This window comes from Perognathus longimembris, chromosome 28 (genome assembly GCF_023159225.1).
Source record: "Perognathus longimembris pacificus isolate PPM17 chromosome 28, ASM2315922v1, whole genome shotgun sequence".
Lineage (NCBI taxonomy): Eukaryota > Metazoa > Chordata > Mammalia > Rodentia > Heteromyidae > Perognathus > Perognathus longimembris.
The window spans coordinates 67,034,065-67,045,757 of NC_063188.1; positions in this window are offsets into that span (position 1 = coordinate 67,034,065).

An 11,693-nucleotide genomic window follows, 5' to 3' on the forward strand; every position below is an offset into this window, starting at 1 on the left:
AGAAAAAGAGCAATATGACACATTGAGGAATAAATCTGAAATTAGAAAAAATAAGTGAAATTAGGAATAAGAAGTGAACTTAGAAACAAGAAATGTTCTCAGGCTAGACGGTTCTTTTCTTGTCAGCAACCTAGATGGCTTTTTAGAGGAGTATTCAAGGCCACAATCCTGTGTAAATAGAAATAAAGAAAACCCTAACAATTCTCTTGAAAGTCTACCTACAGCCAAATGATTGGTAGTAAGGTAGAATACTTTTTTATTTCCTTTCAAAGCATATTTAGATCAATAAAACTTTAGCAAGTAATAGTAAATATCAGCTTTGTTAGCTATCTTAACTATACAGCATTTAATAAGTATTTTCCCCGAAGGACTCTACTCCCTTGTTGTGTTATCATTTCAGTTGCTATTGCTATTCTGTTTCAACTAATAACAGAAATAATTTCCATGGGCTTTTCCTTCTACTTTTTGCCTGATTTAGCCTTTTATCAGTTGTATAGGGACTCAAATAATTGAATTCAATAAAAATTATTCACATTTATTCTCTAAGTTTAAAGTCTACTTTCAACTCTTATACTTACTCTTCCAGATATGGTGTTTTGGTCCCCCCAAAACTGTAAAAAGTTTATGTTCTTCACCTCATCAATATAAGACATGAAGGTTTTATCAGTAAGGTTTTTCATAGTATTGATGTCATGTTGGATGAATTTCTCTTTTTGAATCTTCAGAACTTCTGATCAGATGAGGCTCACTCTCCATTGATAGGACTATTCTATGCCAGTTGTGTTTAATATTTGTTTATTTATCTATTTTTGTTCAGGTACTTGAGCTTGGGGCCTGGACACTGTCCCTTAGCATTTTTGTTGAAGACTGGAACTCTACGACTTGATCCACAGCACCTTTTCTGGCTTTTTTTTTGCTAATTAATTGGAGATAAGAGCTTTATAGACTTTTCTGCTTTAGCTGGCTTCAAACCCCAGTTCTCAGATCTCAGCCTCAGCCTCCTAAGTAGCTAAAATTTCAGGGATGAATGACATTGCTTGGCTCTATACTTAAATTTTTAGAATGAATTTATTATTCAGCTGATTACTTAAATGAGCAAAGGCAAATTCGTTGGAAGTAGTTTGTAGTGCTTTTATTTATAATGTAGCATGCTTACTTTAAAATTACTAAATATTTAAGAAAAAAGTATTTCTCCCTCCTCCAAAATAGTGCTTTGTTTATAAAGCTAAGCCTGAATCACAATAGACAATTCTATAATCAAACACAGGTATGTAATAAGCCTACACTCAATTTTCTGGGTCATCGCAAGAAGCATCATCAATAAAATGACTACAACATTTGAGGGAATTGAGGAAGGAGAGAGTGATAGAGGGAAACAAACAGGATAGGAAAAGACTAATAGTGTCCTTATATTAAATTAGCAATTCAACGAAGTCACGCAAGAGAATCAGAAAACAGTGCCTTCATTATCAATGGTCTATGGGAGGCATTTCAATAATAAGTCATTTTAAGAGAAAGATATTTCTTTTCTAGTTTAGAAAAATAAATAATAACAAAGTTAAATAAGCAGGTAGAAAAATAAACATATCATAAGTCCAAAAGCTATTTCTATAATAAGATCTTACCTTCCTATTCTTTACTTGCTGTTTCTATTCCTTCCTTGTTAGTGCCTTTAGATTTTTCATATTTTCTCAGGAAGCTATATTTCTTAGCAAGCAATATATTCTGAAGACTAATACTAGTAATATAGTGAAATTTTAATCTGAACATTTGACAAATGGGTTGTTCAACAACATTAGAAGGAAGGCAAGTTTGGGATCTAATAGCTTATTAGACATAATTAAATTACTTATCCTCTTTGACTCTTACTTTCAACATCCAGGAAATAATAAAAATGTACCTTCCACACATAGCATAAATTTTAAATGAGTTAACAAATGCAAAATTGTACTTACAGTAATCATTCAATTAGCATAATGTGAATTTAAGTTAATTGTATATTCTTGTTAATTTAATGTTAACAGAAATTTGGGCTTTAGACATTTTTTGCTAGATGTATTTAAAGATATAGTGATTTATTTTTCTGACTTAGTATAATTAAACTTGAAACAGAGATTTTATTAAGGATGATATATCACATCCAAAGTAATATCAGGTAGGAGCCACACAGAATTAGAAATGAAGAGGAAAGTTAATTACTGAGACCATCTACAGAAGAGCAACCTGGTTTCAAATATTTAGCCCATTTTGGGCTAAATTCCAAGCAGATTTCTGAGAAAAGTATTTAAATTCAACCTAGGTTAAAAAATAGTTGGAAGCTACACCCTGGTGGTTCACACCTGTAATGCTTGCTACTCAGAAAGCCAAAATCTGAATATTATGGCTTGAAGCCAGCCTGAGTAGAAAAGTCCATAAGCCTCTTATCTCCAGTTAACCAGTATAAAGACAAAAGTGGAAGTGTGACCCAGTGGTAGAGATCCAACCTTGAGCAAAAAAGCCAATTGAGATCAAGAGGCCCTGAGTTCAAGTCTCAGTACCAGCACACACACACACACACACACACACACACACACACAAGCACACGCGCACACACACACACACACACAGTGGTTGCAGCTGGGCACTGGTGGTTCACATCTGTAACCCTAGCCACTTAAAAGCTGACATATGAGGATCATGATTCAAAGCCAGCCTGGGAAGCAAAGTCAGTGAGAGTCTTATCTCCAATTTACCACCAGAAAACCAGAAGTGGAAGTGAGGCTCAAAGTGGTAGTGTGCTAGCCTTGCACAGAAAAAGCTCAGAGACAGTGCTCAAGCCCCACAACTGACAAAAAGAGTAGTTGGAGCCAGACACTGGTGGCTCACTCCTGTAATTGTAGGTACTCAGGAGTCTGAGATCTGAGTATTGCTGTTTGAAGCTGTTGAGTTGGTGAAACTCTTGATCTCCAATTAGTCACCAAAAATTCTGAAGTGGAGCTGTGGCTCACATGGTAGAATGCCGCTGTTAAGTAAATATTAAATATGTTCAGGGACAATGCCCAGGTCCTGAGTTCAGGCCCCAAGATTAAAAATACATAAAAATTAGTTTGAGCTTGGGCTTGGAGTCATAAGAATATATCAAGTTTGAAACTAAATGGCATGCCACATGATAAAAGTGGAATTATATGGCAAAATACAAATCTAGTCCCATAGGTTAGAACCATGTGGTGAAAATATATGCTGTGTATACCACAGAACTTAAGTCATTCCTCTAAGTCATTCAAATCAGACCTACAGCAATGAAGCTAATTATAGACTTCACCCACTAGTGGAGGACAGAGGACTCATTCCCTTTGTCTTCATTACGATTAGCTCAGAAACTAAGCAGGACTCACAAGGGATATGTTTTGTTACAAACAGTTCACAAGTACAAAGGATGGATTGAAAAACATTCTATAGTGAACTCTAATAATAGTTGATAATTTATTACTTTGTATGTGTCATCATTCTAAAATGTTGTGATTTATATCACTGAAGACAGAAGATGTGGATCATGGAGAATATTTGACAGATTCTATAATAATGCTAGATTATTGCTTAGAGTTGTTTTATTTTTAGAGGCTATTTTTATTGTGTCACTGAGGAGTCTAGCTTATAAAATCAGCATATGTTCAGATTGTTAAATGTTTTATATTCACTTTTATGGACTTAATCCAATGACCTTCTTAGGTGTTTATATCCATTTTATAAATACAACTGATGCTCACAAAATTTGCATAAGACTATTCATCTATGCATTTTTCTCTTCTGTGAAAACAAATTCTATAATTTAAGAGAAACAGAAAAACTCAGATTAAGCTTGGTTAAATCTTGTTTTGGGATAGGGAAATAATACTCTTCTCTTGTCAGTACTGGGGCTTGGACTCAGTTGTCTGAGCACTGTCCCTGGCTTCCTTTTGCTCAAGACAGAAATATGCACTACAAAGATGTGGGGATGAATTGCCAAGTTCTTAGGAATTTCAAAATTAGATTGACTTTTATTCTTTTAAATTTTGTAAAGCTGGACTAACTTTAGACAGCCCACATTTTCTCTTAATGGACCAAATGTATTTCCTCAAACTCCCATTTGTAAAACCACCTGTTAAAGTTTCAAGTATTTTCCTTGGCTAATGAATCTTTGGGTGAGAAGCTAGATTAAAACCAATCACTTTTTAGTTGGTCTTGAACACAAACCAGTTGATCCATAAGTGTTTCCACTAATAGATTAGTTAATTACACTAACATTCTTGGTGATAGTGGACAAAGCAATTTGAGTAGTATAATTTTTAGCCTTATGTATATACTTATCAAGATTCAAGTGGTACTTGTAAACCAGCCACCTCAATTTTATCAGAAAGTATTAAAATGTATTGCCTCTAAAGCCTCTAAATAATTGCTTTACAAAAACATAAGTAGTGGGGAAGATGAGAGACAATGGCAGGCTTTTATTAACGGCAATCTTGTCTTTATATGTTAACTTTAAAGTTATTGGGTATCTTGGAATGTCAGAATGTCTTCTGGTTTCTGCTCTTACTAAGGCAAACATATTTGGGGACCAGTGAAGGCTATAGGCATTTCCACCCTTGCCAGCTGCCTACTGCTCCTAGAGAAAATAATCTGCTACCAGTCCAGGAAGAGTTAATTGGATGTTTGCACTGAGATTCATTGTACCATTTCTGAATTTTATTTTGCTCCCCATCAGCCTGACATGCCTTCTTTTGATGGTAAACAAAATTGATAGGTCTAATTAATGAGATGTTCCCTGGACATTTGCAGCGCACTTTTCAGAACAGCTATTGTTCATTAGTGCTTGAAATCATGAATGAAAATTAGAAATTGATAGTAGAGAAGAAATTTGTCAAACAATCACACACACATATACAATCTTTTGATTTGTCCACATGAACCATAAATCTAAGTTGTATGCCTTGTCGATTTTCAAGAATGATTTTAAAATTTAGTAACTAACCTTGTAGTGTTCATGAATCAAAAAAAGACGCTTTTTAAAATCAGAATTGTCCCTGCTGCAGAGTTTCCAAGGAAATCTCACCAATTACGAAAGTTATTAATCTTTTTTTTTAAACAGTCTTGTCTCAAGCATCCTTCCTCTATTTCAAAGCTGCTTTGTTTTCTTACATTATGAACACTTCTACTCATTGTTAAGGATATTAATCCTTTGTGATAGTAGTTATACATATTTATTGTTCCTCTTTTGGCCTTCTGTTGCTATGCAGAAAATTTGAATGAGTTTTGTTTTGTTTTGAGATGGAGTCTAATTATGTAGCCTGGAGGATTTTTTGAGACAAGATCTCATTATGTAACCCAGGCTGGCCTGGAACTCACATTATGAAACACATTAAGACTGAGTTCTGTAACACATACATAGTACTCATGTCTACAAGTTTACTCTACAAAATTACAAGTAATTATATTTTTTCTGATTTCCAAGATACTTTTTAAGATTCTAAATGTTAACTCACAGTTTCAAAGCATTTGATAAAACAATTTTCAAAGAGGCTTTTGAAAACAATTATACATTTTAAGCTGTGACTCCTACACATTAATTTTAATAGAAATTTATGTGATTGGCTGCCAACATTTCAAATTTTAAGAGGTTTCAAGTGAAGGTTATGGTGGACTTTCCTTTTTTTTAAGTTACATTGTTCTTTTTTAAATTTAATTTTCAAGGTGATGTGCAGAGGGATTACAGTTACATATGTAAGGTAATGAGTATATTGCTTGTCGAACATTGTTACCCCTCCCTCATTTTTCTCCCTCTTTCCCTCACCCCAGCTCCCCTTCCCAACAAGTTGTAAAATTCATTTCCAACATATTGTCTTGCAAGTATCGCTGTTGCATTGGTTCATACTTCATTCACCCTTTGTTTCACCATTTTGTTGTTCCCCTTCCCTTCCCTAAATCAGATAAACATATATACAAGGCACAGGGTACCAACATCGAATTCAGTGACCACAGTGGATAAGCCAAAGTGGAAAAAAATGGAAGAAAAAAGAAATAACTTCATACACAGTACATTAAAAACAACAACAAAGAAAAACCTTTTGTTTCCATTTCTTGGAGTTCATTTAGATTAGCATCATCGTACATAGTCATATGTAATAGTTATTGAGCTATTGTGATCCTCTGCTAGGACTATCTGTCTCTGAAGAGGAAATAAAAATGGCTAATAGACATATGAAGAAGTGCTCAACATCTCTGGCCATAAAAGAAATGCAAATCAAAACAACACTGAGTTTCTACCTTACGACAGTTAGAATGGCCTTTATCAAGAAATCTAATAACAACAGATGCTAGTGGGGATGTTGCCAAAAGGGAATGCTACTACACTGCTTATGAGAGGGTAAACCTGTTCAACTACTCTGGAAAGCAGTATGGAGGCTCCTCAAAAGATTAAACATAGAACTCCCCTGAGTCCCAGCAATCCTACTCCTGGACATCTCCCAAATGACCACAAATAAGGCCATACTAAAGCTACCAGCACAACCATGCTCATTGCAGCATTATTTACCATAGCTAAGATATGGAAGCAACCCAGATGTCCCCCAGTAGATAAGTAGATCAAAAAAAAGTCACACACACACACACACACACACACACACACACACGAATTCTATGCTTCCAACAGAAAGAATGACACTGCCCCATTCATAAGGAAATGGAAAGACTTGGAAAACAATCATATTAAGTAAAGAAAGCTAGATCCAAAGAAGCATAGGCTCCAGGTTTTTCCTCATTTGTAATAATTAGTATATGTCTTTGACTTTTCAACCAGTTCCAAAATGAATGTAAGGCTTAGCCAAGTTGTCAAATCCAGGACATTATCATAGTTTTACCCTTAGTGAACCACATGTAAAACTTATCTCTGACCCACCCATTACTATAGTGTCTAAAATAAATTATTCTCAAGCCATTCATTTTAGTTAGCATATTTATCTATGACACTATTCTATACATATTGTTTGGAAATGTGATGGGTAACAGATTTAATCTGCTTTGAGACCTTTGAAAATATATAAAATAGCTAAAAGTCCTGTCATCTTGTCTCATGAACTAGTTCAAGTGGTAGAGTGTCCGATGTGAACAGAAAAAAAGTTGAGCCAGAGAACAAGACTGTGGAGTTCAAGATCCAGTGCACTCATGCAGATACACACACACACACACACACACACACACACACACACAAACACAAATTCCCCCACTGCATAGCTAGTGTATCCTAATGAAAATAAATGAAATGTACAAAAATAAAAGAAACAATTAAGATACTATTTTAAATAATCATACAGAACATTCTGCACACTACCATGACACACCTAAAAGTACATTTTAAAAATGCATTTGTTTAAAATAACAACAATGAGACATGCACAAAATGGGCTATGCAATGAAGTTTCATAAAGCAGCATTCACTTGCCATAGGCATTATGAAAGATTCACCTTCTTTCCACTTTAAGTTTAGTAGACAATGTGATCAACATTTCAAATGGCTGAAAATCTAAGTTTCAGTTGACCAAGAAGTCACATCCATTTTTTACCTGCAACACTAGCATTCTTTCTTTGTGCAATTGGTAGACTCCACTGACAGATGGTTAGAACATGTACAACAATAATATGCTGTAATGCTAAAGAATAATTGGAATTCTTCACTAGATGACTAGCATACTCAAGAATTAACTATTTTTTTTACACAAATAACTTACCAAGTACACATGTGAAAGTGGAACTAAATAAACTGAAGAGATGGCTGGGAGTGAGAGAGATGGGGGAGAATGATGGAACGGGTGGCATTGATCAAGATATATTTTACTTGTGAACTGACATGATTAATTGAAACTTTCTGTAAACCAATTAAAGACAATTTTAAAAATTTGTTTTAAAAACTAGGGTTGGAGGCATAGCTTAGTTGGTAGAGCACTAATCAATTATTGAATGCACCAGGTATGAGTCTGAGTTCCAGTTTCAAACCTAAAACACAAAAACTAACCAGGTCTAGGGCAGTATCTGGTACTGGTAGTTTAGGCTGGTAATCCTAGCTACTCAGGAAGCTGAGATCTGAGGGTTGCAATTCAAAGCCAGCCCAAATAAGAAAATCAATGAGATTTTTATCTTCAGTTAACCTCAAAAAGCCAGATGTAGAGATAGGGCTCAAGTAGTAGAGTGCCACCTTTGTGTGACAAAAGCTAAAGACAGTGCCCAGGCACAGTATAAAAAAAAAGACTCAGGCAGTGGCTCAAACCCCACTTTTTTTAAGTACATTTCCATTCAAAATAATCACAAGATATAAATAGTAGGTTCCTTTACAGTACTATAGTTAAGTATTAATCATATAGTTAAGTATAAGAAAACTGCAATGTCACAAAGAAGGAACTAGTGTACTAGTGTAATAAAACATTACTATTGAGAATGCTAATTAATGGCTGCACACTTGACTTCTACTATGAATTGCACACTGTGAACACATGGTTCCATAGTAGGATAGCACTCCGTATGTCCTTAGTAGAAACAACTTGACAGCAACTAATCACTTAGACACAAAGGCCTCATTTATGCTGAAAAATCTGTTTGTGCTCCTCCTGTCTACTATACAATCTATGGATGAGTACACAAGTGCTACAGGATTCATTTTAGTGATCACTAGACCCCTGATTTAACCAAAACCAATTCTTGGTTGATACTGAAATGAGGGATACAAAGGGTCATGATAATTGATACGCAAAGCTGAGCAGTTGAGACAAGTAAGATTTTCTTCCCTTAGTCACCATTGTGTTATATAGATGAATCTTACAATATGAACCTTCACCATACAATATTGACCTTGTAAGAACTTAGAAGTATTAAACATACATGTTTTTAATTGTTCCCACAGTGTAGAACATCAACTTAATTTCTTTCCTAGGCTCTTCACGCCATTGTCCCCTGATGGTTCTTTTTAAAACTATTTAGATAGATAGCTATTTGAGGACCATTTATTTGATAGTTTGATTTTTATAATCTACTTTGTAGTCTTTATGTTGGTAAACTTTTGATATATCATCTTGTCCTGTTTTTCACCTTGGTTCAGATATTGAGGGTTTTTTTTTTTAATTTAATTTTATTGTCAAGGTGATGTACAGAGGAGTTACAGTTAGATAGGAAGGTAGTGAGTACATTTCTTGCCAAACTTGTTACCTTTCCCTCATTTTTCTTCGTCCTTCCCACCCCCAATTTTGAGGTTAACTCAGAGCCTCATGCTCTCACACTTGGCTTTTTCTGCTCAAGGCTGGTGCTCTGCCACTTAAGCCACAGCTCTCCTTCTGGATTTTTTTTGTAGTTAAGTAGAGACAAGAGTCTCATGGACATTCTTTCTGGGCTGGTTTTGAACCATGACCCTGAGCTATCAGTGTCCTGAGCAGCTAGGATTACAGACGTAATCCACTAGCACCAAGCCATAGTTCATTTTTTAAATGACAGAACAATATTTAATCATGCAGGCACACTACATTTTCTCATTTCAACCATCCATCAATGAATACCTTGGCTTATTCCATATCTGTTATATTGTTTATTGTGATGCAATAACATGGAGATGTAGCATCTTTTTGGTATTCTGATTCTATTTCCTTGGATGTGTACCAGGTAGTGGTATAGCTATATGATAATGAAGTCTAAATTTTAGTGTTTGTTTTTTTAAGAAACTCCATAGTGTGCTATATTAACATTCCTATGAAAAGATAATAAATTTTCCCTTTTTCTCCACTTTTGCCTGAATTTTTTTTTAACATTTTGATTACAGTCATTCTAACTGGGATGAGTCACTAATGTATTTTGGCCTTGATTTTCATTGTCATTCTCTTTATGATTCTCATGTTGCACATTTTTAAGTAGCCATTGCGGATCTTCTTTTGAGAAAAATCTATTCAGATCGTTTACTCATTTCTAATTGGGTCACTCATCTTTCCTGTTGAGTATTTTTTTTACTTCCTTGTATATTCTAAATACCAATAAATTGTTTGCAAAATGTTTCAGTATTTGGAAGGTTGAAATTTGTTTCTTCGTTCTTTTGATTGTCTCCTTTGCTGTCAAAAAGTTTCTGAGTTCAACATATCCCATTCATAAATGTTTCCTGTTATTACTTTTGCTTTGGAGGGTTTTACATGCTGGAGCCATCCGGCAGCGAAAAGGAAATCCTGACTGAGGGGGGCGAGGATTAAAGAAAAGGAAAAATACAAGACAAGAGAAAAAAGACAAGAGACAAAGATGGGGTCCGGGAGGTCTGCAGCTCAAGATTGTAACTCAAGACTGCAGCCACGTTTATTCTTAACTTCCAGCTTATATGCAGTTTAGGAACCAGAGAATAGCATAGGGCTGCTAAAACTCAAGAACACAAAAAGGTTTTGAAGTTCTCATCTGATGGCAGTAAAGACAGAATGAGATTGATTAACACAGGAATGGACTCCAGCAGGCATAATAAAGCAATTCTGGGTAGGGGCTGAGTTACTAGTAGACAAATGTCCTTGCATTTAGCATATCCTCCTGATAACAACACAGCCAGAGGTTAGAATGAGATTAGCTGCAGGCTCAGCTCCCAACACTTACACACACACACACACACACACACACACACACACACACACACACACACATCGTTGCCTGTACTTATGTCTTGAAATGTTTTCTTTACTATATTTTAATTCTAATCCTTTCATAGTTTTGGTATTACATTTTAATTCTTTGATATATTTTGCATTGATTTTTACATGTGGTAAGAGAAAGGGGTCAAATTTTATTCTCCTATTTTCCTAGCACTTTTATTTTTTTAAGGGACTGTGCAGTAATTTGGGTGCCATTGTTAAATATTATGTGGCTCTCGATGCACAGATTTATTTCTGGGTTTTCTGTTCTGTTCCATTGGTCCCTGTATTTGGTTTTATATCACTGTCATGTTCCTTTGATTACTCTAGCTTTGTCTTGATGTCAGGGATTTTTATGTCAGATTTGTTCCTTTTGCTAAAGTTCATTGCAACTACTGATGTAGTACTGCACAATTTTTTTTCTCTTTTCTTATTTTATTACTTGTTTGTTTTGGCAGCATTGAAGATCAAATCCAGAGCCTCATACATGCTAGCTATATCCCCGGCCCTAAACTAATTGTTCTCACAAGTCCGCAAGTTCACCATAACTCTGCTGGGCTTAGCAATAGTCAGCCTTCTGGTTGGCTTCAGGTTGGCTCCTTGTGTTTGTTCATTCTGAAATCAGCTAACATGATACCTTATAAATGCATCACTCCCATGCCTCCTGCCTCCATCTTCATGCAGCAATATCCTCATGTATATGTGTCTTCATTTGTCCACTTTCCCACTACATGTAATAAGTACAAATTTCCTCTTCTTGAAGGCCAGATTTAGATTAAGCAACCATGTACCCTAACATAATCTCATTTTAACTTAATTAGTGGTATCTGCAATGGCTCTTTTTCCAAATAAGATCATATTCTGAGATACTGGGAACTAGGACGTGTTGAAGTATCTTCTCAGAGCACATTTCAGTCCATCACAGGTCTAGATAATGCTACTATTATTTGGTTATACAAACAAAAAGATTGCAACAAATCTTCATATTTACATTAAAAATTCAAAGGAACAGCATAATATTTTCATAACCAAGTAAAGACTTCC